Below are 25722 nucleotides of genomic sequence, written 5' to 3'. Positions count from 1 at the left end.
CGCGTTTAAGGGGTAATAATAACAACCATCTGCATAATTTTTTGGTTTAGTTTCCTGAAAGTCCTAATTTTTACCCTCTTCGCCCAAAATCCATATTGCGGCATAATCTGCCAGACGAACAAGAAAACTGAAATTTGGCAAAATTATACGTTTTAACCTGTAACGGACAGAACATTTCCAAGAGCTTTAAATTTAACCCTTCCCCCCCCCCGAAGAATATCGAAATATAGAGGCAATTTTAATGATGGTGCAGACCTTTGGGAAGTCCTATCACATAACGGATGGCACAATCTCCGTTCAATTTGGAGTGATCTACAACCTTGGTCTTATGACTTTTTGTTGTCGTATCTGTATCCCTTTTACGTTTGATTTTTGTCTATTTCTCGATGTTAAGTAAATTTGGACTTTTCACATGCATAATTCATACTTTCAATCACTTATAAGAAAGAAAGAATCATCGAACCCTACACAAAAATTGGCCCACCCAGTAGCCATATGTGAGCCAAATGCTATGTACGTAGCTGTCACATAATTATCTGAAAAGTAATGCAATGTGAGATAATCTTACCAAAAATTTTACCCTATTCAATGTTTCTAACTCAATCTAACCCATGAATAGATGAGATATGATACGACCAGCCATTTAGGCCATTAAATCCGACGTCTTATGGTACAATCTTTTGTCGATATGATGTACCGTTTTGCAGCAGTTAATCTGTAAATGAAGGTCTGCAATATTTTAAGCATGCATATACTTTCGTGTGTCGATCTATATATATTCACTGATGTTGTCTTGTAGCGATCGAGAAAGGGTGTGTCTGCTATTGTAATCAGTACTCCCCACACCGACTTTGACTGGCAGTGGGAATGGGGTCCTTCTCCAACACCTGTGTAACTGGCATTAGTAAGGAAGGCCTACCATTGTAATGAATAATTCATTTCTCGATTTGACTTGCAGAAGGCAAGGGAGCATGCAGTTTTGTTTTAAACTTCCCTACCCAATTGTGTTTGGCTGTAGGCAAGGGTGCCCGCCCTTATAAACAAATGTTTCCATCTAAAATGTGACTGGTATTAGGCATAGTGGCCTGCTATTTTGATGGAAACTCACCAGCTTGGTGTGACTGGTAGTTAGCTGGCTGGCTGTAGGAAAAGGGGCATGTCATTATAACTGCACAACTCAATTTCGACTGGTAGTAGGGAAGTTGCATGCCGTTCTAATGAAAACTTCCCAACTGAAATCTGTCTGGAATTAGGAAAGGGGGCCTGCCATTGTAACGAAAACGCTCCAAATAGATTGTGACCGCACAGTAGTCAATGGGGCCTGTAAATATAATGAAAACTTCCCAACTCGATTGTGAATGGCAGTAGGCAAGTGAGCCTGTCGCTATCATCACAAATCCGTTACAAGCACTTTACATTGGAAACACCATATTGGGAACCTCCCTATGCTGTTTCTCGGATAACACTAAGAGACATGCCATTTTAAAACAATCTTATTTACTGCATGTACAGTATTTACTTCGATATTCGAATACAGTGTAGAATACCGTAGCGAAGCACGGGTACATTTGCTAGTAGTGAATAAATATGAAATAAAGTACATTGTTGAATATAAAATGTAAAGGAAAAACATTCCAATTTGCTGAGCAAATATTATTTAACGTTAGCGTATATTTGCCCGTGAGGTTTAATGGTCAACAGTTCATAGGTTATATATAGATTTGTTCGGCAAGATTGTGTTGACACAAAGTTTGTAGTTAGCTTTAAATTTATTTTAAGACATCCAAGTAAGTTTGTAGAGATGATGATGAGCTGTTATTCTCTACGTTGGTATGATTTTGACTCAAAGGTTGAATGGCTGTTGTTTTCTTCATCTGAATGACAATATATTTTCAAAACATTGATAGTGGAAATTTATATTGAAGATATTGTGGAAGTTTGATGGGGCTGTTGAATTAATGTTGTGATTGGTTGGTTCTGAAAATGAAGAAAAAACTGTAGTTAATTTTGATGAAAATGAAAAGAAAAAACTTGGGAAGATTTTGTCAAAGTGTTGTTGGAGAGAAGATGTTGGTGCTTACCTGTGGTGTTGTTGGCCTGTTTGACTTGTTGTGTGAAGCATTATCAGGATAATAGTGATCACTAACGTTTTTACTCCTTGTGTTGTATGTGTGCCGTCTGGACGGAGGGGGATGGGTTGTAGGCTTGTGATTGGCAAACGGGAGGGAGTTGTGTATAGTGGTGGAAGCAGGGGTGCGTGGAGCATTTAATGGCGTAAGATTGGCATGTGGAGGGGAATTACGTAAGTTGGAGGGGGGGAGAAGGGGGGTGAGATATATTTGTTGAAGTGGAAGGAGTGTTTATTGATACCGTTTTGAAAATGTTAAAAAAAATGTTTTCCTGAAAGTTTACTTTATTGAATAATGTTACTATTTGATCATATAAAGGGCTTCGATTGTCTGTTGGATTATTTAAATTCTTATTAGTATTGTATTTTTGATCCAAAAATATGTATAAATTTTCGAATTCGGTCATGAGTCTACCTTTTTTTTAGTCTTTTTAAAATTTGAAGGTCCTGTTCAATTGTGGTAAAGTTGTGCCCAGTTTCTTTCATGTGATTGCTCATTGCTGAGTGTAATAATAAAGCCAACCAGGCTGATAAAAACAAGTATCAAAACCTTAAAACTAAAATTAGTAAGATCTCAAAAGATATTCAATTCCTGAAAGAATGTGTAAGGTCCAATCTAGTGCCGAAGTTTTTGAAATCAACTCAAAGGAAAAACATTCCGAAACATAAATCTAAAGACATTCAAAACAAAATCAACAACATTTGGCCCAAAAATGAAATAAAACTAATGCATAGAAAGAAATCTTTTTTAAATACACAACTTTATTGTGAACATTTGATTATCGTGCAGTCTTTTTCTCCTCTGGAATGGAATTCTTATCAACAACACATTACATATAAAATACAGATTACATTGAACAAAAAACAAGAAACCCCAAACCATAAATTAACACATTTAAAAGATAATAAAGCAAAATCGCTAAACCAGAACAGTAGTATAAATATATCCTCCTCTCCTTAGAACAATGTTCTAACTACAATCAATCTATCTGACATCACCTTCTCAGATAAAGAAACACAATTGTTCAACCAAGGCCTAAAACATAATTGGCCCAATCCATATACAGCAGAAGATATAATCACCACAATATCCAAAGCTGAAGCAAACATAAATAATCAAATTCCAACAGACAAACAGAATGATGTAAAATACGAAATTAAAAAGAAATTACCTGCCCTTGTAAAAGAAATTTCTAACAAAAATAACTCTACCTCACAAAAACAGATCCAAGAATTAAGAAAAAAAGTGTACACTAATATCATCATAGTAACTAAAGCCGACAAAGGCAATACTATAGTCTTAATGAAAAAACAGGATTACATCCGTAAAACAGAGGAGTTCTTCTCTAATGGAACTTACAACACAACAATCCCAAAGGATCCCACTACAAAACTCAACGTAATCTAAAAACACTTTTAAAAAACTCTTCATTTTTATTTAATGAACATGAATACCAAAGTCTCATTAACATGAACCCGAAACTACCCACCGTCAGATTATTACCGAAGGTACATAAAAAGGACGTTCCCATTCGACCGATCATAAACAGCCAAAATAACCCGACATATAAAATTTCACAATTCCTCCAAAAATTTCTCAAAAACATTTCAAATTCCATTACAAACACCCCAAAAATTCAATAGAACTATGTGAAACCCTTCAAAAATTCAACTTAAAACCTAATCACATAATGTGCTCTTTCGACGTCACTAACATATTCAAACATTCCCGCAAAAAAACTACAGAAATAATAAAAACAATCTTTCCAAACACAGCAGTTTAAGCAAAATAGAAATAGAAGAACTCTTAAAAGTACTAAACTTTGTTTTACAAAACAACTATTTCACTTTCAACAATAAAATATACAAACAGGAAGGCCTGGCCATGGGAGACCCTTTATCCGGAATCCTTGCTGAAATTTATTTAAATTACCACATTAAGAAATATTCTGCTTGAGGAGCCACGGCAGGATTTTAGTTGTGTATATTTTCTAAACACGTGACTATAAAAATTCGTGCATTACTCTGCCACTTTGTGAAAAGTAGTGCTTGTTTGAAGACAATGGAAGGGAAATTTATCGTGATCATGATAACGCTTCGGATGTTTTCCGATAATATCGTGACCTTACAAGTTCTTACACTAACGTTTAAATATCTTACCGAAATTTATATGGATAACCTCGAAAACAGCAAAATAATAAAAAACATCTATGGATTAAATCTCTGGCTACGCTATGTTGATGACACGCTAGTAATAATTGACAAAAATCTCAACAACAGTGAAAACATATTAACTTATTTAAATAATCTAGATAACAGTATCAAATTCACTAAAGAGGACGAGAACCAAAACTCAGTTAATTTTCTTGACATCACAGTAACAAGAACTTCCAATAAGTTTGATTTTCAAATTTACAGAAAACCCTCATTCACACATATAACTATTAAACCAAGTTCCCTACATCCACAATCACACAAACAGTCCTCATTTTACAGTATGGTGTACAGAGCTCTAAAAATTCCCCTTTCAACCACCTATTAAAAAAAAAGAAAGAAAATACAATAAAAGAAATAGCCACTTTTAATGGATACAACCCCTCCTCATAGACAAACTAATTACTAAGGTTAAATTGAAACTATCCACAAACCTCTTCCCAATAAAAAATGAAAAATCAAAGTACGCAACCTTTACATACACTAACCCAATCATACATCAAATAACCAATACCTTAAAAAATCAAGAGATCAAAATAGCTTTCAAAACTCAAAAATCAAACCAAAAAATGTTCTTCAACCATAATTCAATAAATTCTGAAAATAATAAATACTCAGGCTCCGTTATCTATAGATTAAAATGTAATGAGTGCCTCAGCTCATACATCGGACAAACAGGAAGACGCTTCATAACTAGGTACATCGAGCATTTCAATGCTCAGAAACACAATAAACACTCAGCAATGAGCAATCACATGAAAGAAACTGGGCACAACTTTACCACAATTGAACAGGACCTTCAAATTTTAAAAAGACTAAAAAAAGGTAGAGTCATGACCAAATTTGAAAATTTATACATATTTTTGGATCAAAAATTCAATACTAATAAGAATTTAAATGATCCAATTGACAATAGAAGCCCTTTATATGATCAAATAGTAACAATATTCAATAAAGTAAACTTTCAGAAAAACGTTTTTTTAATATTTTCAAAACGGTATCAATAAACACTCCTTCCACGTCAACAAATACATCTCACCCCCCTTCCCATCGCAACTTACGTAATTCCCCTCCATGTGCCAATCTTAAGCCATTGAATGCTCCACTCCCCCCCTCCCCCCCGCTTCCCCCACTATTCACAACTCCCTCGCGTTCGCCAATCACAAGCCTACAACCCCGCCCCCTTCAACCCATCCCCCTCCGTCCAGACGGCATACATACAAGACAAGGAGTAAAAACGTTAGTGATCACTATTATCCTGATAAGGCTTCACACAACAAGTCAAACGGGCCAACAACGCCATAGGTAAGCACCAAGATCTTCTCTCCAACACTTTGACAAAATCTTCCCAAGTTTTTTCTTTTCATTCTCATCAAAATTAACTAGTTTTTTCTTCATTTTCAGAACCAACCAATCACAACAATAATTCAACAGCCCCATCAAACTTCCACAATATCTTCAATAATATAAATTTCCACTATCAATGTTTTGAAAATATATTGTCATTCAGATGAAGAAAACAACAGCCATTCAACCTTTGAGTTAAAATCATACCAATGTAGAGATTAACAGCTCTTCATCATCTCTACAAACTTACTTGGATGTCTTAAAATAAATTTAAGTTAACTACAAACTTTGTGTCAACACAGTCTCGCCGAACAAATCTATATATAACCTATGAACTGTTGACCATTAAACCTCACGGGCAAATATACGCTAACATTAAATAATATTTGCTTAGCAAATTGGAATGTTTTTCCTTTACATTTTATATTCAACAATGTACTTTATTTCATATTTATTCACTATATATTAACATATTATTTTACTTATACTTCAAACATTGACTACGGCTTTAAGCTATCAACTGTCACTCATAATTATATGACACTTCCATCTTTAAGTGTACTACCTAAGAATCTACTAGTTTTTTAAATATGCTTTCCACTATGTGTTAGATATCTAGTATTGACTAAGGTGTTGAGTTGTAACGTGCAAATGATAATTACGTCTTTATTACAAACTTTATTACTACTACTTACAAAACAAAAGGGAATCTACAAGCGTAAAACTCCACTTAGTTACAAGTCTGTCCGGTAGGTGTCGTTTGCTTGTGCATTCAAACCTCAACATCCTCCCCACCCTGGTCGATTTCGAGAGGAATCACCAGTTGCACCGGTCGGCTGATTCTTGAACCATCTGGCAGACGCAGGATGGCTGTTCTCACTCGGCCGTCTCTTCCCTGAAGGACTTCGTCGACTCGGGCTCTTTTCCATATATGGCTAGGCAGGACGTCTTCTTGTAAGAGGGCAACATCTCCTACTCGAAGTCTCGGATGTTTACCAGTTGGAGACTTGACCTCATAGTAGATCCGCAGCTGAAGGAGGTATTCCTTTTTCCACCTTCGCCAAAAGTCTTCAACCATTTTCATCTTTGTGCGAAATTCCCTTGTAAGGTCTTTCTTATTTACTGGCTCAAGTCCAACTGGAATGGTCGTGAGTTTCTCGCCGTTGAGGAAATGTGAGGGTGTTAACACTTCAGAGTTACTTTCGTCTTGAACAATGGGACGTGAATTCAGGGTGGCTTCAGTGCTGATCAGAACTGTGCGGAGACCCTCTTCATCGACCTGTGAGCGACCTAGAACCTTTCTAAGGCAGCGCTTAGTGGAGCCAATCATTCTCTCCCACCATCCTCCCCACCAAGCCGCTCATGGAGCTATAAGCCATCTTCTATGCTACTGTACCATCAAATGACGTCCTATTCATCAAGTGAACTACACATGAGTTTATCATTATATTAGATTTTTAGTCATTTTAAAATAACTATAAAATGTTTATCTCACCTACAATTATTATCAAACACATTTTAGGATAATTTTAACCTGTTACCTGACAAAAATAATAAGGTTTTGATAGTGACTGAAGATGCCTCACAGTAAGAGGCGAAACATGTCTCACATTTAAAAAAATATTTTAACTTAAATCCAACATCTTGTATTGTATTCAATAGGTGGAAATATATATTAAATATTTTCCTATATACAATTTTTATATATCACTTAATCGAGCAGCTCGTCTCCTTTCTCCCAAATCTTCCCAGCCCAAACTTTGCAACTTTTTTTAACACTACTCTTTTGTCGGAAATCACCCAGAACAAATCGAGCTGCTTTTCTTTGGATTTCTTCCAGTTCTTGAATCAAGTAATCCTGGTGAGGGTCCCAAACACTGGATCCACACTCTAGTTGGGGTCTTACCAGAGACTTATATGCCCTCTCCTTTACATCCTTACTACAACCCCTAAATATTATCATAACCATGTGCAGAGATCTGTACCCTTTATTAAAAATCATATTTATGTGATTACCCCAATGAAGGTTTTTCTTATATTAATACCTAGGTACTTACAATGATCCCCAAAAGGAACTTTCACCCCATTAATGCAGTAATTAAAACTGAGAGGACTTTTCCTATTTGTGAAACTCACAACCTGACTTTTAACCCCGTTTATCATCATACCATTGCCCACCGTCCATCTCACAACACTATCGAGGTCACCCTGCAGCCGTTCACAATCGTGTAACTTATTTATTACTCTGTACAGAATAACATCATCTGCAAACATCCTTATCACTGATTCCACTTCTTTACACATATCATTGATATATATAAGAAAACATAAAGGTCCAATAATACTGCCTTGAATTCCCCTCTTAATTATTACAGGGTCAGATAAAGCTTCGCCTCCTCTAATTCTCTGAGTTCTGTTTTCTAGAAATATAGCCACTCATTCAGTCACTCTTTTTTCTAGTCCAATTGCACTCATTTTTGCCAATAGTCTTCCATGATCTACCCTATCAAATGCCTTAGAATGGTCAATTGCAATACAGTCCATTTGGCCTCCTGGATCCAGGATATCTGCTATATCTTGCTGAAATCCTACAAGCTGAGTTTCAGTCGAATAACCTTTCCTAAACCCAAACTGCCTTCTGTCAAACCAGTTATTAATTTTGCAAACATGTCTAATCTAATCAGATAGAATGCTTTCCCAAAGCTTACATACAATGCATGTCAAACTGACTGGCCTGTAATTTTCAGCTTTATGTCTATCACCCTTTCCTTTATACACAGGGGCTATTATAGCAACTCTCCATTCATTTGGTATAGCTCCTTCAACCAAACAATTATCAAATAAGTACTTCAGATATGGTACTATATCCCAACCCATTGTCTTTAGTATATCCCCCAAAACCTGATCAATTCCAGCTGCTTTTCTAGTTTTCAACTTTTGTACCTTACTGTAAATGTCATTTCTGTCATAGATAAATTTTAATACTTCTTTAGTATTAGTCACCTCCTCTATCTGGACATTATCCTTGTAACCAACAATCTTTACGTACTGCTGGCTTTGCTAGATTCAATTTCCTAGTAAGTTCCTTCAATTTCTTCTTACTTCCACAGCCATTTCTAACTCTATTTCTTTCCAACCTGCACCTCCTTCTTGGTCTCTTTACTTCCCTTGTATAATATAGTGGGTCTTTACCATTCCTTACCACCTTTAAAGGAACGAACCTATTTTCACATTCTGCAATAATTGATTTAAACCCATCCCAGAGTCTGTTTACATTTTTATTTACCATTTTCCGGCGATCATAGTTACTTTTTAAAAACTCCCTCTTGCCTCTTTTATCAGCCATATGGTACTGCCTAATAGTCCTAATTTTCATACCTTCCTTTCTCTCACATTTATTTTTAACTACGATAAAAACAGCTTTGTGATCACTAATACCATCTATTACTTTGGTTTCTCTATAGAGCTCATCTGGTTTTACCAGCACTACATCCAGAATATTCTTCCCTCTAGTTGGTTCCATCACTTTCTGAATCAGCTGCCCTTCCCATATGAACTTATTTGCCATTTGTTGGTCATGCTTCCTGTCGTTCACATTACCTTCCCAATTGAGATTTGGTAAATTGAGATCACCTCCTACTATCACATTCCTTTCCATATCATTTCCAACATAGCTGATTATCTTATCAAATAATTCTGAATCAGCATCAGCTCTACCCTTTTCTGGTCTGTACACTCCAAAGACATCAAGTTGCCTATTATTTTTAGAGAAGAGCCTTACACCCAGAATTTCATGTTTTTCACCCTTAACTTTTTCGTAGCTTACAAATTCTTCTTTCACCAGAATGAATACTCACCCTCCTATCATTCCTATTCTATCTCTACGATACACACTCCAGTTCTGTGAGAATATTTCTGCATCCATTATATCATTTCTCAGCCATGATTCAACTCCTATTACAATATCTGATGAGTATATATCTGTTAAATTACTTAATTCTATTCCTTTCTTTCCAGTACTTCTACAGTTGAGCACTAACATTTTTATGTCATCCCTACTTGATTTTCAGTCTGTTCGCTTAACACCGCTACCTAGGCCACCCCGTTTCCATGAATATACCTGCGTATAACCCTTCTAAACAAGTTTCCTAACTTATATGTACCACTGTGGTTTAAGTGAGGGCCATCTGGGCGCAGATCCCTGTCTCTTACCCATCCATTAGGATCTAGAAATCTCACTCCCAGTTTCCCACATACCCACTCCATAGTCTCATTTAAATCCCCAATCACCTTCCAGTCAGTATCCCTCCTACACAGTATTCCACTGATAACAATCTCCGCTTCCTTAAACTCCATCCATGCTGTATTTACCAGATCCCACACATCCTCAACAATGTTGGTACTTATACCTGCTTGCCGTACGTTGTTAGTACCAACGTGAAACACTACCACCTTCTCTCCCTTCTCTTCTACTTTCCTCAACATCTGCCTTAACCTAATTCCTGGACGACACCCTACCCTGGTTCATTCCTCTACACATTTACCCCACATGTCTAACAATGGAATCCCCCATGACAAGAGCCTTAATCCTACCCACCTCATTTGATCCCCTTCCCTCCTGGTCACCCCTATCTTTCCTGACAGCTGCAGAAGCTACTTCCTCCTCCCTTTTCTCTCTCCTACTTCGATGAGATTATAACGTAGGAAACTAGCACTTTACATTCATAAATCACTCATTGTATCAAACTAGTTGAACCTCATTCACTATGAATAATGGTATAAAATTGCATCCGATTCCACACGTCACTCATTCACTGCTGCCATATTGAGACCATTATAGAGGTGTTGCTTTTCCTGTGCCTTCATCTTTTTACCTTCTCCAATGTGCGCTTTTCTTTTATTAGCTGGTCGTCAAAAATTGTTGTATTTTCATTCTGTATGGCCTTGTCGTTTATCCCCAAATCGTTCTTTATCTGTATGCTCTGTGTTGTGTCGATTATGTTTTGTGTGAGTGTCATTCCGGTAGTTTCCAGTTGATTACCCTCTTGATGTTGTTTAGATGTTGTCTCCATCCCAGTTGCGTGGGAGAGTGGCGCCTTCCATTTAACGACTGTCGTTCTAGGAAGGTATTTTTCCACTTCTTTTGGTAGATTATTCTCTGTTTGTTTTCTGACTTTTCCCTCCAATGTGTTCTCCAAGAAGTTTAGTATCTTATCCATCATTTCATAAAGTTTCTCCTCCTTGGAGCATCTCCTTAGTCGCGATTTGCAAACCTCACATAACCATGTCAATTTGCAGTCTTCCCGGGAGACCTGCGCCAGTTCCCCTTTTGTGAGCTTTGCACAAGACGCGAGTTGCCATTTGTTGCACATATCACATTCTGTCTTTGTTGGTAAACGTTTCTCCACATATGTTGCACTGATCAGTTTCGTCTTTGGATTCCTTCATTATTCATGAGCTTCATGTCCATGTTGATAGATTACACATATATGGAAAAGAAAGGATTCCACCTGATCAATACAATTTATTATACTTGTAGTTCTTACAGTACCGGTTTCGGCCTATTTGGCCATCATCAGCTGGCTAATGTTGATGTTTTGCGTGAATTACATTACATTGTCTGAAGGGAGATAGCATATCCGGATATGTCTAATGGGGCATATAAGTTATGATTTATCATTTAAATTGCGGTACGTAAGTGTAAATGACCTTGAGGTTTAAATTGCCCTGTAGGACATATCCAGATATGCTATCTCTCTTCAGACAATGTAATGTAATTCACGCGAAACATCAACATTAGCCAGCTGATGATGGCCAAATAGGCCGAAACCGGTACTGTAAGAACTACAAGTATAATAAATTGTATTGATCAGGTGGAATCCTTTCTTTTCCATATATTTGGATTCCTTGGTGGTTTGTGACGTGTCAGGCATGGTGTTTGGGTAGCTTTTGCTGTTGTGGGAAAATTCACTGATTCTTTTTTTTTTTTTGCACGATCTCACTAACACGGTTACTCACGAACACTATAATTCACCCAAGTCATTACTAACATACTAATTTTTAAACGGCTCAGAATAATTATTCTAGACAAACCAGTCCGTTCATATTATCAAGCCACATGTTCTGTACATTCTAGGAAATAATTATCCTTGAAAAGAAAGTTTCAAGAAAAGTACACCAAACTTGAGAAATGTATATACTAGAATTGATCAATAGTTGACCCCAAGCAGCCCAATACTCACTACATTCAGCTGCGTGTGGAAAGACTGTCGTTTGTTTATTTTTCACAGTCTTCTCGCTGGGGACGTGAGTACATACTTGGGTGATCTAACAATGCTGCCAAGCTCTTCATTTTGGAACTAAGACTAGTGCCAAGCAAAGCAATAGCAGCGCATCCTATATTGGACAGTGTGGAAAAGCTGAATTAATTTGAAGCGATTGGTCTGGATTGGTTAGGTCCGGTTAGTGACAAAACCATTGAACTGTGACCAAGCAAGGGGGTCTGGGGGCGTAAGCTCCCAGGTTAAGGCCGCGAAGCGGCTTTTATGTCTCTAGCACTCTGTAGCAGCACATTCTCTGTTGGACAGTTGTGCAAAAGATGAATTAACTTATATTTCGGGTCAGTTAGAAAGCGATTGGTCTGGATTGGTTAAACATTATCTTCACTAAATAACATCTACATGACGGACATTGGTATTACTCTTTTAAAAGAATGTTATCGATGATATCAAAGACTCGTTAACTTTTAAAGTGTCTTATTTTATTACGTATTGTAGATGTTTTGTATTTTTCAGTGTTTTTAAAAATTGTGCCAATTTTGGTCAAAATTTGACCTCATATTTAAGGTCGAAACTAGTGCCATTAATTTTTTAATGAGAGTGTAGCCAAAGATTTTCAAATGAAAATATGGTGTCTTTGATAGTAATTGTGTATTGGATAGTACCTTCATAACCATATGAAGACATCCGTAACCTTTATTTACAATCCTGCTAATGTGATTACTCCAATGAAGATCTTTTCTTATATTAACAGCTAAGTGCTTACAGAGATCTTCGAGAGCTAGTTCCGCTCCATCAACGCAGTAATTAAAACTAAGAGGACTTCTCCTTTTGGAGAAACTGTTCACCCCATTTACCATTCTCTGATCTCATAACTTCGTTGAGGTCTTTTTGCAGTCTCTCACAATCTTGTAACGTATTTGTTACTCTACACATTATAAGATCATCTGTAAAACCTTATGTGTGATTCCAGTGATTCATTTATGAATACAAGAAAATATAAAGGTCTGACAATATTGCCTTGCGGACCCCTCTCATAATCATTACCGGTACTGTATCAGATGAAGTTTCATCTACTTTGATTTGGTGAGATCTCCTTTCTAGAAATTTAGCTACCCATTTAGTCACTCTTTTGTCTAGTTCTGTAGCCTTCATTTTTGTCAGTAGTCTCCCATGATCTACCCACTCAAGAGCCTTGGATAAGTTAATAGTGATAAGAGACCATTTGACGTCCTGAATCGAAAATACAGTATCTCCTATACCTGCTATATAATGTGTACTAATATAATAGAAAATGTTTAAAGCTTGTAGAGTGCATTTCCCAGGACATCTGCTCCTCTAGCTGTTCAATTGTACCAGTCTACAGTAGATTACTGTAATGGTATTATTTAGGATCTATGTTTTTCTTTTCTTTTCTTGTGGCGTATATCGTTTAAGATTACTTATGTTTTTCTCTTTTCTTCAGGTCAGAAGCACATTTGTGTACTCCTATGATGTCTCGGCATGTTCGTATCAGTCAGAAATGTTGCTGTAGTCTGGATAGAAGCAAAATTGATCTGAGCTCAGGTGAATACATCGTGGGATTGCTAGTAGATGAAGTCAATTCCTAAAAGGTAGGACAATTACCTTTCTGTTTTGGTGAGGTCACCCATTGCACTGCAATAGTTTATTGGAACCTGGTGCCTGTTCTACTATGTGTATTATGTGAATAAATATGGTAGAAAATGTTTAAAGATTGTACTGTGTGTTTCACAAGACATCTGCTCCATGAGCTGTTAAGTTGTAACAGTATCAGTAATGGTATTACTTAGTATATTTATTTTTCCTAAACATTTTTTGCCATGTGTACTGTTTAAATTTACAATTTTTTTTTTCTTTTCTTCAGGTTTGAAGCACATTTGTGTGGTCTAAATTTCTCTTGGCACCTTTTCCACCCGTTAGAAATGTTGCCGTAGTCTGGATAGGAGCATCATAGATCTAAGCTCAGGTGAATACATCGTGTGATTGCTGCTAGGTGACGCCAATTCCTAAAAAGGTAGGACAATTACCTTTCTGCTTGATGAAGTCACATGTTACTCTGAAATAGTGTATTGTATTCTGGGACCTGTTTCACTATGTATATATGACTGGGCTTAGAAAGCTCCCGGTAGAAAATTTCTGCATTAGTTGTTGCCAGCACACATTACATTACTTCCATACAAATATCATGTTCATGACCATTGCTGCCTCTGTGTGGCAACTATCTGTTGCTGTTTGATTATCGCATTTGAGAATGATGACTGCAGAACAATGTACCAATATTAAATTTTGTGTTTCTTTACACGAATCTGGTTCAGAGACATTAGACAAGCTTGAGAAAGGTTATTTTGTAGCAGGAATAAAAGAGATGCAAGTCTATGCTTGGCATAAATGTTTTTTTGTGAAGGCCCTGCAACTATCAAATACAATCTGCCCAGTGGTCGTCCTTCATCTGCGGCAAGTGAGGCAGACATTCATAGTCTGCGTGAAGTTGTGAGGGGTGACTGGCGAAAGACTATTGAAGAGATATCACTGGTGGGTGGAATTTCAGTTGGAAGTATTCACACAATTCTTCAAAAAATTTGGAACATGTCATATTTCTGAAAAGTTGGTCCCAAAAATGTTGACTCCTGAACAAAAAGAAACACAAATGAATACCTGCCAGCTCTCCTGACTTTCTTATATATTGCTTCCTGACATCCCGATCAGTTATTAGTTTCGCCTGATTTTAAATCGGTGATTGCAGAACTTGAAATATGTTCTGTAATTTCTGTTGTTTGTAAATAAATGTTACAGATCTTTTCATATTTAGTTGTTAGAGGGCTTGTAGTAAGGATGTAAAGGAGAGAGCGTATAAGTCACTGGTAAGACCCCAATTAGAGTATGGTTCCAGTGTATGGGTCTCACACCAGGATTACTGATAACAAAACTGGAAAAGATGCAAAGGAAAGCAGCACATTTCATTATGGGTGATTTCAACAAAAGAGTCATCACCGGAAGCACAACAAAAGCCAGCTGCATTTAAGCAGTTCCGAATGGTGTTTTGCTCCAAAGAATCCCAGGCAACTTTAATGAAATGCATGGCATCTAAGATGGTGAGTTTTCTCATCATCTATTTCAGTCCCTATTTCCCACAGTACGTCATGTAGAAGAAGAAGCTCCACACATAAAGTGGCCAGATAAATGAATGGATTCTTGGTGGATTTAATGGTGAGTTTTGTGAATTCTGAAAAGATTGGAAAGCAGTTAGAAGTAAGTGGTGACAATGCTTTTTGTTTAAAGGGGCCTAACATCTAGGTTATTAGCTCCTAGAAATAGTTCGAAATATATTACCGATATAAAGTTCAGTAGCAAGAGTTTTCAGAAAGATGACAATGATCTTGTAACTGGAGTTACAAGACAGAATGTTAAGTGTGGCTGGCAGATTATCTGGGGATGATATGAGATGGTAAGAAATTTCTTCACTACAGCATGCAGCTACATATTGGACACATTCCCATTTCACAACTCTCTTAGTGGAGCATGCAGAAGAAGAGGATGTTTCATTGAAAGCAACTACTTCGTTTTCATCATTTGTTGTTGTCAAATTATTTCAAAACATAATTGAGAACCCTGACGAAGACAAAGTGGAAGTGGAATTCGCTTCCTACCAAGCAGATCCATTAAATGAAGACATTTCAAACTGTGAAGCAATGTATGTAGCATGGGCTAAAATTTCAAAGCTGAAAGATGCTTCTGGAAAGATTAAATATTCAGTTCTTCATCAGGTGATGCTTACCGTTTCAGTGATACCTCACAGCAATGCTTCAACTGAGCATATATTCTCTCTCTTTTCTTTTTTTTTCTCGTAGTTTTACAATTTGTTTTATGTTGCACTGACATAGATAAGTCATGATGAGATAGGACAGGCTAGGAGTGGGAAGGAAGCATCCGTGGCCTTAATTAAGGTACAGTATTTGCCTGGTGTGAAAATGGGAAATCACGGAAAACACCATCTTCAGGGCTGCCATCAGCGGGATTCGTACCCACTATCTCCCCATATGTTCATTATTGTTTGTAGGAATCACACTGACGTTCGACTAAATATGAGTACAAGGATTCTTAGTCTGCTCCTGGTGGGAAAACAAGTATAATCCCGAATACCACCCACTACCAAATAAGACCCACACCCTAAATTTGAGACTGCAAAATACGGGAAAAAAAATAGCAAATCAAATAACATACCTATTTAATTTTCTTCAAATATACCACAAATATAAATTCAAACAGTTTACAATTAATAAAATCATCACAAAAATCGTAAATAACATTGGTCCAATACTCAGATCATTCACAATTCACCGTCGTCATCTGAAGTTTCACCATAGGAACTTTCGTCGCTGGTATCTTTCCACAAATAGTCGTCCTCACTGTCGTCCACCGAATTTGAAATGCAGTCTTGATCCAGCTGCATATTAGTCCCACTTCAGGCCTCAGTACTGCAACAAGCACAGCTGGGCACTAAAGCATAAAAAAAAAAAAAAAAAGGACATATTCATCCATAATGTTGCAGTAAACAGCACACCAACAACTCAGTAACAAATATTCGTGTCCCTTTTAACCATGCTTCAATAACAAACAGACCAGTAAAAATTGGCCGACTCAAATCATTTGGGGATTGGTGAAGACTACAACTATGACGCTTACAACAGACTACAAACCTCCAATGATCCATCTTTTAATAATGGTGTAACTTTCATCCAATGAGAATATATTGCAAGTTTAATCTTCTAATTCACTAATCTTCATATGAACATTTATACTGTGATAAATAACTTAACACTAGCAGTGTTAGAAAAAACAGAAATTTTTAGCCAAATCTTACAATGTTATTGGCACATTACTATGACTTAGACATCAACTTTCTGTGATTAACGTCTAGTCTATTATAAACCCATTTTAATTGTTACTTCTTCCTGTTTACTTTTTATATAGTATGTAATAACATTTTAATGAACAAATAATTGTAACATAAGGTTTATTGTAATGACTCAGCCTTGAGATAATTGTACAAAATTGCCGAGGATGCTCGACACAATGAGCAAAACATGTCCCATTTGATGTTTGTATTGTAGTAAATGTCCTTTTAAAGACAATAAATATTTTTGTGTATTGAATAAGGTGGTTATAAAAACAAGAATTTGTAACTATTAAAAGTGGGGTAAGCTGATCAACCGTATGACGAATTCTGGAGGCTGCAAAGTGGAAAGTGTACATTCGAACATTGTTATATGCTATGAACAAGGACGACCCGGATCAAAGGATGGAGTGCTGCGACTGTGGTTTGAAGACATGCTTCGCGAGGATGAACAGTTTGCAGGGACTGTTATCTGGTCTGACGAGGTGCAATTCAAACTAAATGGTATTGTAAACCACCACAACTGCATGTACTAAGTTACTGAAAATGCTGACGTTCATGTGGACATGCATGTTAATCTACCCGGTGTTAATGTGTGGTGTGGTCTGTCATCGTGTGGTTTGATTGGCCTATTCTTTGAAGGTTCCTTAATTGGAGAGGTGTATCTTCCTATGCTGCAAACATCGATTTTATCTGCCATTTGAGAGTTGTTTGGAAATAAGAGGTTTTACCTACAACAAGATGGCGCTCCGCCTCACTACCACAGAGATGTCAGAGCGTACTTGGATGAAAATATACCTGGACAATGGATAGGTCAAAGAGGAGCTGTTGAATACCCACCACGGTCGTCTCCATTCCTTGCACCTCTTGACTTGTACCTATGGGGGACCTTGAAAAATGAAGTTTATCGACAGAAGCCAGCTACACTGAATGAGCTACGAGAAACCATCTAGGCGTCTTGTGCGACTATCGCACCAGCAACACTGACAGCCGTAGTTCGGTCAGCAGTTCAGTGGCATCGACGATGTTTGGCTGCTAAAGGGGGTCACTTTCAACACATAAAATAACTTTCCCTCCGTGCAAAAATTGTAACTGTATGTCATTTTGTTCCATTAGTATTGACTATCAAAGAGTATCTACATTTTTCTGGACCCCTCTGTACTTCTCCCTTCGACTGGTAATTGCCACAAGGACGCAGAATGCAAACTTTATACAGCGAATGGCACATTTATTAGCACGTATACAGAATGCCTGTTAATACTCACCTGGGTTTATGGAACAATTTCTCCTGGAAATTTTTTATAGCGGTTGTACAGTCTCCCATCATAGGTGCTGACTTCATTATAATATTTTAGTAGATCTTAAAAAGAGGCACCTCATTGACTCAACAACATCAGCAGTGTGACCTGGCACACTAGTTAAAGTTTCAGGCATAGAGTCAGTTCACCTTATGCCACCAGATCAGAAGCATACTGACTGTTAAGAAACTGAACCTTATGATCAGGAAGGCTGTGCAAAAAAGAAGCAACGTTAGGGATTGACAGAGGTGAAAGAAGATACGGGCATGAATGGGTCGATAGAAGGTAAATAAAAGATTAATTCAAAATTTTAAAATTGAGGTTAAATTTCTTTCTTTCTCTCTCTCTCTCTCTCTCTCTCTCTCTTTTTTTTTTTTTTTTTTTTTTTTTTTTTAAGTTAGACTTCACAATTTCAGGTACCAAAATTTTGCTTACAAGTTCGGTGACAATGTTTAGAAAATCAGAACAATCAACTAATGACAAATTCGCAAACATGAGCTTGCAGCTCCCTAATTATCAATGTTACATGAGCACAAATGCTCCCATTAACAAACAGTGAAGGAGATCGGTCTCCCAAGTTCTTTTACATCAAAATCAGAGTATCTTTGCTCTACAAGTTAAACTAGGAGACTACTCCCCGAACCTTATGACATTACAGCCTTCCAAAGGCACCATTCAACAGTTACATTACTAGAAACAGTGTCTTTGTTCTATGAAACTTATGTATCTATTTCCAGAAATTTCCAGGCTATCAAAGCCACAACCTACATTTTACAATTCAAGCAGTATGCACTATCTTATGTGCTCAACAGTCTACATCTTTACATAAAAGAAATGACACAGGGGTATCGAGTAGCCATTCTATCAGGCCTTTTTGAAAAACAACAGGTTAACCCTCTACTGCATACTGTTGCCATTAGGCAACAAATAACTTTTCACCTGTGTCAATGGATAAATATTATAGACAGAGGTAGTTTAACGGCACACCTTCAACTGTACAGTCAATTAAACACATATCCCAGTGATGCCTTGTTTTTTTTTTACATAACATAAGACAAAACAGCCCTACAACCACCGTTTATTTTACGTGGGCCCTCCCCATCATATTACCACAGGCTTCAGGAGTACCTCTGGCTCAACCTCAAAGACATTACCGACCTACGGTCATGCAAGTATACTTGCGCCTTGCAATACGTACCCGTGGCCAGTAGGCAGTAATGTTCGGTCTTTGAATGTTAAAAGCTTAGCGTAAAATCGTGAAAATTCGTATATATATTCCAATGTGGCAATCCACATCACATACGAGTGTTAAGCTATTAGGCCCAGTTAAGAATTGCTGGTATATCTAAAACACTGAGCGTATGTTGAACATTAAAGACGGAAATTTTCTTCACCAAATGGAAACGAAAAATAATTCATGCAGTAGACGGTTAAGTTACTGGCCCGGAAATCAAAATGGAGAAGAACCAGACATGCGCTCCTTGAAAATTGAAATGAAAGTTTAAAACCGTACTTGGGCTTGGCCCAAAGTTACAGAGGCAAAACATATACTACTGAGGTGACTAGATGGAGAGAATATTACAAGGATTACAAACTGAAAAAGGTTACAAAATCATTGTTGATAGGGAACACGAGAGGGTATCACACCCTCTATTCCCTGATTTTGGCTAAGTTCTTTTGACTTGTTTGAAATTTACACTTGAACTTGGAATTTACATTTCAGAAAATTAAAGTTACATAGTTAAAGATCGGAAACCTTCCCCGCGAACTAGCTTTCAAAGACTATCACATAGTAAAACCAGGACTGCCATTACCTTGAGCTGATGGGCGAGGAACCCCTGCCTCCTTTGTTAACACACACTCTGTCGACTGAACGATCAGTAAGACAACCTGGCTCGAAAAATGGGCCAACTTATATACCCAAGAGGAAGGTTCCAGAAAACTCCAGGCTAAGGCCCGGCACCCCCGCCCCAATTTTCACTGAGTAATTTAAATGGACACAAGACAGAGATAATTAGTTGAAAAAAAAATATAAAAAATTTTCTATTGGTCGACGTTTGAAGTGGCGGGCAGAGATAGAAGTGTTGTAAACTTTAACACACCCAAAACAAATAATAATCAATGCAGTTTAGGAAACCTTAAAATAAAATAAAAATTATTTAACAATTTTAATAGTCCATCTTCACACCCGAAGGCATAACATAGTTTGTAGTAGAGACATCTGTTGACAAAAGTTCAAGTTTCTTGCGCTAGTTGTTGCAAGTTTTAGATTTAGGATGGCATTTTCCAAGGCACTTCATTTAAAGGAACGGGGTGGGTGTACCTTCCGGTACAATTGTTATTATATCATATGTACATACGATACGATCATGTTGTTTGTGAGGTCATGTCGTGAAACATGCACTGTATATAGACATTCATATCAGTTCAATTAATGTAAAAACCTGTATATAATTTGTAATCCACTACAAAATTGTGAAACACACTGTAGCTTCCAGAATGCTACTGGATAGACGAGAACGATGGAGAATATTCTGTACACTATATGTATTAAGCACTCTAGAATTTTTGAGAAGGTACTTTTGTAACTTATCTTTCTGGAAGCCTGGCCAGGCATGTATATAAGGAGGTGATCTTGACAGTAGAGAAGAGTTGTTGTTCAGTAGAGTTATGAGTTAACAGGTTATATTATTGTGACATGCTTTTAAGCAGTCATCTGTTTCAACTGTGTTTTAAGGTTGCAATCTCCATGTGCAGTGATAGACAGTTGTTAAAATGGCAGCTGTGTTGATGTGTGTATTTTGCTAGTGTATTTTAATTTGTAAATAGATGTGAATAAATAACTGTACCAACTGACAGCATTTCGTGTGCGTCTTTGTGGATACGTTAGTTAAATGATATAGGTTGACAAAGAAATCATCATCATCTAGGTATTCTGCCTTATGGCAGATCTTGTCATGGGATGAACCTCTTCCACTGTTGCCTGTCCTGCACCAAGTTTTTCATGTCCAAATATTTATTTCCTTGGATATTGTCCAACATTTGATATTTTTTCCTTCCTCTTCCTCGTTTGCCTTTCACCATTCCTTCTATTCCTTCTTTCAGTAAACAGTCCCTCCTCAAACAATGTCCGATCCAGTTCATTTTTCTCCTTCTAATGATTTGTAACATACTTCGTTCTTCTCCAACTCTTCGTAATACCTCCTCATTCCTTACCCGGTCTTCCCATTTCACTCATTCTATTCTCCTCCATACCCACATCTCTAGTGCCTCCAATCTTCTCTCATCTTTCTTTCTCAGTGTCCAAGTCTCAGCGCCATACAGCGCTATGCTCCAAATGTAACACTTAGCAAGTCTTTTTCCTCAAATCTTTGTTTAGTGGTCCACAAAATAATTTTGATTTTTTTTCTTAAAGCCTTCTTTTGCTATGGCAATTCTTTTCTTAATTTCTGTCATGCAGTACATATCATCTCTGATCATACTTCCCAAATACTTGAAGTTACTGACTTGCTCTATTTCTTCTCCCCCTGTACTAATATGACAACTTCTACCTTTTCCTCCAATTATCATACTTTTGGTCTTCTTATTAATTCTCATTCCATATTCTTCTAGTTTTATGTTGAGTTTATCTAACATTTGTATCATTTCACGTTCGCTTTCTCCCATCACAACCATATCATCTGCAAATCTTATACATTCTACTCTCCTACCTCCAACACAAACTTCACTATTACCATTAAAACTTTCATTGATTATTTCTTCGAGATAGATGTTGGACGATAAATTATAACAAAGACTAAGAGGTACAAATGTGGAAAGGCTAGTAAAGGCTAGGATACCAGTCCGGTCATCATTTACAAAGACTAGCAGGGAAATATAATATATTATGAGGTAATACATTCTGAAGAAGCTGATAATGAAAGGATGAATGTTTTTGACCAAACTGGAAAGGTTGTGTATGAAACAATTGCAGCTGGATGAGAAGGTAATAGATTTGTTATTAGATGGAGATAATGGTATATATGATAATGAATACTCCATTGTCGATAGTTATGATGATAAACTTGACGGAAAATGTCAAAAGGTCTTAAAGATTCAATTTAGTAATGAGATTATGGAACAGAAATTATGTGAGATTACCAAAATTAGAATCAGCAAAGTTTGGTAGGGAGGTAATGGTCTGGTTATGATTTTGGAGCCAGTTCAAAAGAATTCATGGTGATGAGAGTATTAAAACAGAACATAAATTCCAGTGTCTCATTCAGTGTCCTGTAGGGGGCATTAGCGCTAGAGAAATTGTGCACAGCATTCCTCCAACAGCTATCAATTATCCCAAAGTGGCTGATTCTCTTACAAGGAGATTTGGGAGGGATAAATTGCTGATGGAACACTACATCAGAGAATTTCTTGCACTAGTGCTTTTGAACACTTGTAAGAAAGAAAAGACGAACATATCGTTCTGTATGGCAGGCAGGAATCGCAGCTGCAGTCATCAGAGTGCGTTGTAATGACTAAAAATAAGTATGCCTCAATGTTATTTCAAATGGTAGAGCGTTGCCTTTCAGAGGAAATTACTAGAGTATGGCTGAGTCCAAACAGTTTTATCATGAGTGGATAAAGTTAATTTGCATTCAGATAAGCTGCTAAATTTAAAAACAAATGAGATTGAAAGTGAAGAAAGAATACATTATGCACAAGCTGGTTTTGGACTGACTGAAGGAAAATTACAAGTGAATTGAAGCAGTGCACCGAATAGGAGTCAATCCACCAAAAAATGTATTGTGAGTAAATTGCGAAAAACGTAGTTAAACCACATTTAGGTAAAAATTGTTCCATTATGTGCAGATTGATAACTAGTAGGTTGACTGAGACAATTAGACATTCCACCAACTACGTTCAAAAGAAATTATTTATAAGAAAAGGAAAAAAATGTGGAAGAGGGATCTAAGTGGCACACTTATTTTTACCCAAAGAAGTACCGTTTATTGAGAACCAACCGATAGTTGCTCATACGGGCTGATGTAGATGTCATAGCAGATAGATACTCCAACGTGGGCTATTTTATGTACAAAAATTGTTTTATTTCTCCTCCTTTCATAAAAAAAAAAAAAGATCACAGTATATCAAAAACACTGACCATGTTCATGGTTGCATAAGTTTCTTTAGACCTAAAAACAACAAAGACACAAAGAATAATAGAAAAAAATTTAATTAAAACACAAGAGTATAATGCCCACAGAGGGGGTAAAATAGCAATCACTAAATCATTAGACACGGTTCACATTTACAAGGACAAGATACCTTCATAGTAACTTCTTTGTTCTGGCAAGATATACTGCAGCTTGTCAGTCAAGTCTTTCTTCTTTTCCTCTCTGAGGGGTAAGGGCATGTGATACGCCTTAGGTAGTTCCTCTGGTATAATTAGGGCTTTCGTGATGGCATTCTTTTTTTTCAGCGAAACTAAGTGGTGTGAATTCCACGGCTCAAACACATTGTGAGTTTCACGCACACGTATGGAATTACAGTCATCTGCACTTAACTGAAGCCACATTACTGTAGTGATTTTGAGGTGTGGGTCTCTCTTTAACCCTTTTCCAACGTGTCCAAAATCAAAAAACTCATCTCTGCTCATCATTGTCACTTCAAAGGGATTTGATGGTCTCACAGTGGCAAATATTTCTGATAGTTTAGTTGGAATTTGCACTGAACTCAAACGAAGTTTCCATTCCAAGAGGGCAAAGTCCCTGTCGCATGGTAGAAATTAATGTCCCGACACAAGGAATTTTTGTTCAGCTTTAGTAAAATAGCCCAGCTGAATTAAGTAGAACAGTAGAGACACAATCCACCAGTTGTTGTTGTGTCCAACACATCTGTCGGGCCAAAGGATTAATTTCCTTTCGGTATGAGGGGTAAGAATGGAGAAGTGAGACCTCACATATTTTAAGAGGCAGGATGCAACTTCGTTGGAATCTCTTTTTCCAATAGTCTCATTCCATAAGAACATATTTGCTCCACCTGTACCTGCATTATGGACAGCCATGTTGTAGCACGAATGCTGGCATTGGTAGAACATTGAACTGTGCGTTTAGGTAAAAATATGACTTGTTGCAGGTCAATGCACAGTACAGTGATGTTTGAATTTTTCTTTGCACAAATTGTGTCATTTGCTAATGCTGTGTAGCCTTTCTCAGCCTTCCTATGATGGAGCTCACTCTCCCTGTATATGTTCTCTGTCTCCTCGGGTGTCTCAGCGGCCAGCTGTTTTACGTACAGCTTATCACAGTACTTGCAAGTGTCCGATCTTGGTTGACTGAACTTTTGCTGAAAATTGTTGTGCAATACATTTCGGTAGAGCCAAAATTTTACTTTAGAGTCACTATGTTTTTCTAAAAAAAGTTGGTACATTGCTTTCAGTGAAAGGTTTGGGCTGAGATATTCAGAGTTCCCAATATTCTTCCTGCGGGAATAATGGTTTTCATACATTGGAAATGAGGCGATATGCTCCTGAATAAGTTGCTTTTCATCGTCTAATATTCGGTGTGGCCGATTTTTATGTAATCCCCGTCCATCTTTTGGGCTGCATATTCCACTTTTCATTTTCTTCTATAAGTTTTTTACACGTTTATGACTAACAGCATAAACGTCACACAATGTTTTCTGGCACACACGTAAACACTTTCCATTTACAGAAATTTTATACATGTAGGTGACACTTCGTCTGAATTCATCAGCATCTGCCCCTGTTCTACGTTGAACTGGAACAAGTGACATGCACGCAATAAGGATTGCCGATTGCTGATCATAGCTCCCATCATAGTACTCTCTAAAGAGAGTGCAGGGATGAGTGTATCACATCCTTCATACCGGCATTTTCATATTTTATTCTGTAACAATAAAACAGGAAAAATGTTTTAGTTTCAAAATATGCGCTGTAAGAACCATCTGTGTACTATTATGTTTCTTAAGTAATGGAAAAATTAACTTAAATATATTAGTGATTACATATAAACATACGCATGGAACTAAGTAGGCTATAATGAATAAATCAATAGAGGAATTTACGCTTAATAATGTGTCATCTTGTTCTACATAACCCTAACCCCATGGCACTACAGATCTGAAGGGTCTTGGTTTACCAAGCGAGCGCTGCTCGGCCCGAAGGCCTGCAGATTACGAGGTGTCATGTGGTCAGCACAAGGAATCCTCTCAGTCATTATTCTTAGCTTTCTAAACCGGGGTCACTATCTCACCGTCAAATAGCTCCTCAGTTCTAATCACATAGGCTGAGTGGACCTCGAAACCAGCCCTCATGATCCAAGGTAAAAATCTTTGACCTGGTTGGGAATCGAACCTGGGGCCTCCGGGTACGAGGTAGGCACACTACCCCTACACCACGGGGCATACAATAGGCATACAAGAAACTCTTTTTAAAATTGGTTGGAATCAGGAGTTACGAAGGAATCGGCCATGGCCTGTTCGAAGGGGACTATCCATGAAGTTGCGTGGGAAAGACGGTAAACCACGAGCTCGGTAAACAGCAGC

At 37.3% G+C, this 25722-nt stretch overlaps 1 long non-coding RNA gene across 1 annotated transcript in view; it reads left to right on the top strand.

The window, feature by feature from the left end:
- Positions 1–25722, top strand: part of LOC136872526 (uncharacterized) — a 125812-nt gene that overhangs the window by 42695 nt on the left and 57395 nt on the right. Inside the window, exons 2-3 of the long non-coding RNA XR_010859936.2 lie at positions 13433–13580; positions 13853–14002. This is a non-coding gene — a long non-coding RNA (uncharacterized lncRNA). The remainder of the gene's footprint in view (positions 1–13432; positions 13581–13852; positions 14003–25722) is intronic.

This window comes from Anabrus simplex, chromosome 4 (assembly GCF_040414725.1).
Source record: "Anabrus simplex isolate iqAnaSimp1 chromosome 4, ASM4041472v1, whole genome shotgun sequence".
Lineage (NCBI taxonomy): Eukaryota > Metazoa > Arthropoda > Insecta > Orthoptera > Tettigoniidae > Anabrus > Anabrus simplex.
Note: the sequence above shows the minus strand (reverse complement) of the source record. Positions and strands in the feature narration are given on the sequence as shown.